Here is a 6000-nt window from a genome sequence, read left to right on the forward strand (position 1 = left end):
TGGGAAAAAAGATACATTTATTCACACCACAGAGTTTGGCCTTTCTCTGATGTGTTATCCTGTGTAGATCAATGTATGGCTGCAATGGAGGTTGTGGGTAGAAGGAAAGGTTATATGTAAAGAGCTGGATGGTACAGGTAACTGGCAAAATACAAGAAACACTTGAGTAAATGGGGGATGCAAAGTAAATTGAAAGCAGGTGCTTCCACACAGGTGTCGTTCCTGAGTTAATTAAGAAATCCACATCCCATCATGCTTAGCGTTATGTTTATAACCCAATATGGGAGATTCTGGAGCGGCGTCTGAGACTGCGTTTTCCACCACCATCAATAAAACACCAACTTATGGAATTTCTTGTGGAAGAATGCTGTCGCATCCCTCCAATAGAGTTCCAGACATTTGTGGAATCTATACCAAGGTGCATTGAATCTGTTCTGGTTTGTGGTGGCTCAACGCCCTATTAAGGCACTTTATGTTGGTGTTTCAATTCTGTAGGAAACCGTTTTAGTTAGAAGTAACCACACAGATGTGTGTCTATGAGGTGGTGTGTGTGTGTGTGTGTGTGTGTGTGTGTGTGTGTGTGTGTGTGTGTGTGTGTGTGTGTGTGTGTGTGTGTGTGTGTGTGTGTGTGTGTGTGTGTGTGTGTGTGTGTGTGTGTGTGTGTGTGTGTGTGTGTGTGTGTGTGTGTGTGTGTGTGTGTGTGTGTTCTTACAGGGCGAGGTGGCCATCGAGATGGAGCTCTACCGTCCCATAAATGCCAAGCCAAGGCCCCCCTGCAGTCCCCTGATCCACTATGACGTGTACCTCTACAAGGTACCCAAAGCCCTGTCCAAAGCACCTGTTGTCAACCGGATAGGGGCCAGGCCCAGGGGGAAGGTACTGAGGTGGGAGGATGACATGTACACCCTTCACACCCCTGTCCTATGTACAGCTCCCTTAGTACACAGTCCTTACCGACCATAGACGCCAAGGGTTATAGGGCACGACCACGGACACCCAAGGTGTGCACTCCCTAAGCTCTGGGTCAAACATCGCCACACCTCTATCTATCACTGTACACGAGTATACTGACGTACAGTATACATACTGAAACAGAGTGTTGCAATGTACTGGAACTGGATACTGAAAGACTGTACTGACAAACAATGAAATATATTCATATGGACAGAGTCATACTGAACTTTTTATCCATCGTCAGTGGGTTTTTGGCGAGTTGCAAAACATAAAAGGTGGATTCTTCCATAACTGTGCAGCTGAAATATTAATCAAAAATCTTGGTCTGTATTTCAATAGTCAAAAATGGCTTTCTCTTCTTTTCTCTTCTCCTTCATCTATTACACTGATCTGGGAGAGTAAGATATTTCAGACCATTAAGGTTACTGGTCGCCGTGATTTCAAACTACCTCACATCATCTGGTGTATACTGTAGTTAGTTACATAACAGTGGCTGTAAATGCACTACAAACTTGAATACTGGCAAATGAATGTGACACAACTCAAGTGTAAAGTCTCAGACACATTGAGGATACTAGATTTTAAAACAAACAGTCGCTCGAGCAGCTACCATTGGATATACTGAACACATACAGTGCATTCAGAAAGTATTCAGACCCCTTTACTTTTTCCACATTTTGCTATGTTGCAGCCTTATTCAAAAACAGATAAAAGTTTTTTTCCCTCATCAATCTGCACACAATACCCCATAATGACGAAGCGAAAACAGGTTTTTAGAAATGTTTGCAAATTTCTTACAAATAAAAAAACAGAAATACCTTATTTACATACATATTCAGACCCTTTGCTATGAGACTCAGGTGCATCCTGATCCATTGATCATCCAAAAACCAAGCCATGAGGTCAAAGGAATTGTCCATAGAGCTCCGAGACAGGATTGTGTAGAGGCACAGATCTGGGGAAGGGGACCAAAAAATGTCTGCAGCATTAAAGGTCCCCAAGAACACTGTGGCCTCCATCATTCTTAAATGGAAGACGTTTGGAACCACCAAGACTCTTCCTAGAGCTGGCCGCCCGGCCAATCTGAGCAATCGGGCGAGAAGGACCTTGGTCAGGGAGGTGACCAAGAACCCGATGGTCACTCTGACAGAGCTCCAGAGTTCCTCTGTGGAGATGGGAGAACTTTCCAGAAGTACAACCATCTCTGCAGCACTCCACCAATCAGGCCTTTATGGTAGAGTGGCCAGACGGAAGCCACTCCTCAGTAAAAGGCACATGACAACTCGCTTGGAGTTTGCCAAAAGTCACCTAAAGGACTCTCAGACCATGAGAAACAAGATTCTCTAGTCTGATGAAACCAAGATTGAACTATTTGGCCTGAATGCCAAGCGTCATGTGTGGAGGAAACCTGGCACCATCCCTACGGTGAAGCATGGTGGTGGCAGCATCATGCTGTGGGGAAGTTTTTCAGTGTCAGGGACTGTGAGAATAGTCAGGAGCGAGGGAAAGATGAACAGAGCAAAGTACAGAGAGCTTCTTGATGAAAACCTGCTCCAGAGTGCTCAGGACCTCAGACTGAGGGCGATGGTTTACCTTCCAACAGGACAACGACCCTAAGCATACAGCCAAGACAACGCAGGAGTGGTTTTGGGACAAGTCTCTGAATGTCCTTGAGTGGCCCAGCCAGAGCCTTGACTTGAACCCGATTGAACATCTCTGGAGAGACCTGAAAATAGCTGTGAAGTGACACTCCCCATCCAACCTGACAGCGCTTGAGAGGATCTGCAGAGAAGAATGGGAGAAACTCCCCAAATACAGGTGTGACAAGCTTGTAGCATCATACACAAGAAGATTCGAGGCTGTAATCACTGCTAAAAGGTGCTTGAACAAAGTACTGAGTAAAGGGTCTGAATACTTATGTAAATGTATTTTTCCGTTTTTTTTGTATGTCCAAAAATGTATAAAAAACTGTTTTTGCTTTGTCATTATGATGTATTGTGTGTAGATTGATGAGGAACATTTAAAAATATATATATTTTAGAATAAGTCTGTAACGTAACAAAATGTGGAAAAAGTAAAGGGGTCTGAATAATTTTCGAATGCACTGTAATAACTGTGAAGTTATTCTCAATAATGATATTTTTATGATATAAAACAAAATAATTGTTTCTATACAATAAAGTAAAATCATTTCTCTGTTAACATGAACTGTGTCTTGTGTGTTTCTGTGAGGCTAGCTAAAAATTACTTTTCTATTCATAACCACAGGACCACAGAACGAAGACATACGGTATGGGAAGCACATGGAGCAGGGGATCACAGTTTCCCTGCTTCTTTCAGTTCATACAGTCTGTACTTGTGTCAGTGGCCTAATTGTCACGAATCCCGCTTCCTGAGTCTGTTTTTGCCTGTGTTCTGTCCTGGAGTGTTTTTCCGGTGTCCTGGAACGCACCCTGTCTGGTTGCCGGGCGACGTAGCTAGTTGGGAGATCTCTGATTACCCGCACCTGTATCCCATCAGCTATCTGCACACCTGGTCCTGATCATCACCCCTCCACTTCATAAGCTCTGACCTGACATCCATTCCCTGCCGGATCGTTAGCCATGAACAGTATGTTGTGCCAGCGTATCAGCCTCCAGTTTGATAGAGTTTGTTGTTTTGTACGTCTTGCTTGCCTTGAACTTACCTCCGTTTTTTCTGTCTACAGTCATTCACCCGGAACACGCATCCCATCCCTACCTGGTCGTCGGTGACTTCAGTTACTTCCTTGGATCTGCTTACTCAATTCCATCAACTCACCTCCGCTGCCCGCTCCGCTACTTGGATTTTTCTATCACTACATTTACACTTGTAAATAAATACTCACCTTCGTCTTACTCTCCTTGTCCTGGTCTGCTTCTGGGTTCTACTTTAGAGAAGCGTGACAGAACGATCCGGCCAAGGATGAACCCAGCGGACCTGGACTCCGTTTGCCATGCCATTACCCAGCAGGAGAAGATATTGGGACAACACAACACGGCGCTACAGGAGATAGCGTTTTCAGTCCGGAACTTCTCTGCTAGCTTGACGAGTATCCAGGATCAGCTCAGTTTGCCGGCGGGTCATCCACCACCTGTTTCACCCCTGCCGCTTCTGGAGCGGTTTCCTTCCGTGAGCCCAAGGTTCCGACGCCTGATAAGTACGAAGGGGATTTGGGAAGATGCCGTTAATTTCTTATGCAGTGTGGTTTAGTTTTTGATCTGCAGCCATACTCTTACGCCACAGAGAAGGCTAGGATAGCTTTTGTTATTGAACTGCTGCGTGGTAGAGCTCTGGAATGGGCTTCAGCCGTTTGGGAACGACAGGACACCTGCATGGCGTCATACCAGGAGTTCACGGCAGAGATGAGAAAGCTTTTGACCATCCAGTCCGAGGTAAGGACGCAGCTAAACGTTTGTTCTCTCTTCGCCAAGGAGCTCGCAGTGTGGCAGACTTTGTGATCTAATTCAGGACATTGGCTGTGGAGAGTGGTTGGAATGAGGAGTCACTACAAGCGGCTTTTTACCAGGGGTTGTCGGAGCAACTCAAGGACGAGCTGATCTCCTATCCAGAGCCTAGTGACCTAGACAGTTTGGTCACATTATCTATTCGGGTGGATAATAGAGTCCGAGAGAGAAGGAGGGAGAAGCAGTGGGGCCCGTCCAATCAATCAGCAACTCGGTTACCATTCGGGTCAGGAAGTGGACCAGAACGTGTTGATCATTATTCCCCACACGGGATTAGTGGAGGTGTCTTGCCACCAGATCCTGAACCCATGCAAGTGGGGCGACACGGGTTAACTAAGGAGGAGCGCCAACGTAGACGTGAGACCAACAGCTGCCTCTACTGTGGTAGCTCGGGACATTACATCTCCGCTTGTCCTCAGCGCCCGTTAAACTGCCCGGCTCGCTAGTTTTGGGAGGACTTTTAGCGAGCCAGTTTCAACCTCCCAAGAACCCTGTCAGACCCCGTTTTCCTGCGACCCTCATGAATAAGAATCAGAGTTTAGCGATGAACACTTTTATCGATTCAGGTGCCGATGGCAGCTTTATTGATGCCGACTTGGTGGAACAGCTGGGGCTTTCCAAGGAGCAATTGCCGGAAGCCATTGAAGCAACCACTCTGAACGGCAGTAGTCTGGCACGGATCACTATGAGGACTGAACCGGTTAAAATGTTGTCGGGGAATCATTCAGAGGTTATCTCTTTCTTCATTCTGCCTTCGCCCCATGTTCCTCTGGTTCTTGGTTACCCCTGGCTGAGAGAACACAATCCCTCGTTTGATTGGGTGACGGGTAAGGTAACTAGTTGGAGCATTGAGTGTCATGCTAACTGCCTTAGGACTGCCTGTTCTCATGCTGTTCCCAGTCAGGTCAGTGAGTCTGCTCCCCCTGATTTGTCCCTGGTTCCAGAAACATATCACGAATTGGGTGAAGTATTCAGTAAGCAGAAGGCTCTGTCACTTCCTCCCCACCGACCTTATGACTGTGCGATTAATCTGTTCCCTGGAGCTGCCTTTCCCAAGGGACGGTTATACAGTATCTCTCGACCTGAGCGTGAAGCCTTGGAGACCTACATCAAGGAGTCTCTAGCTGCAGGTCTAATTCGCCCCTCGTCATCACCCCTGGGAGCAGGATTCTTTTTTGTGAGCAAGAAGGATGGCTCTCTTCGACCGTGTATTGATTATCGGGGGTTGAATGATATTACGGTCAAAAACAAGTATCCCCTGCCCTTGATGAGCTCTGCTTTCGACTCTTTACAGGGTGCTACGGTGTTTACGAAGCTTGACCTACGCAATGCTTATCATTTGGTTCGGATCAGAGAGGGGGACGAGTGGTTGACTGGGTTCAATACACCTATGGGACATTTCGAGTACCAGGTGATGCCGTTTGGACTGACCAACGCTCCTGCTGTGTTCCAAAGTATGGTGAATGACGTGCTGAGAGATATGATTGGTATTTTTGTGTTCGTTTACCTGGATGATATCCTCATCTTCTAGCCACGTCCAGCATGTCAAGCAGGTCCTGCA

Source organism: Salvelinus alpinus, chromosome 35, assembly GCF_045679555.1.
Source record: "Salvelinus alpinus chromosome 35, SLU_Salpinus.1, whole genome shotgun sequence".
NCBI classification, from domain to species: domain Eukaryota; kingdom Metazoa; phylum Chordata; class Actinopteri; order Salmoniformes; family Salmonidae; genus Salvelinus; species Salvelinus alpinus.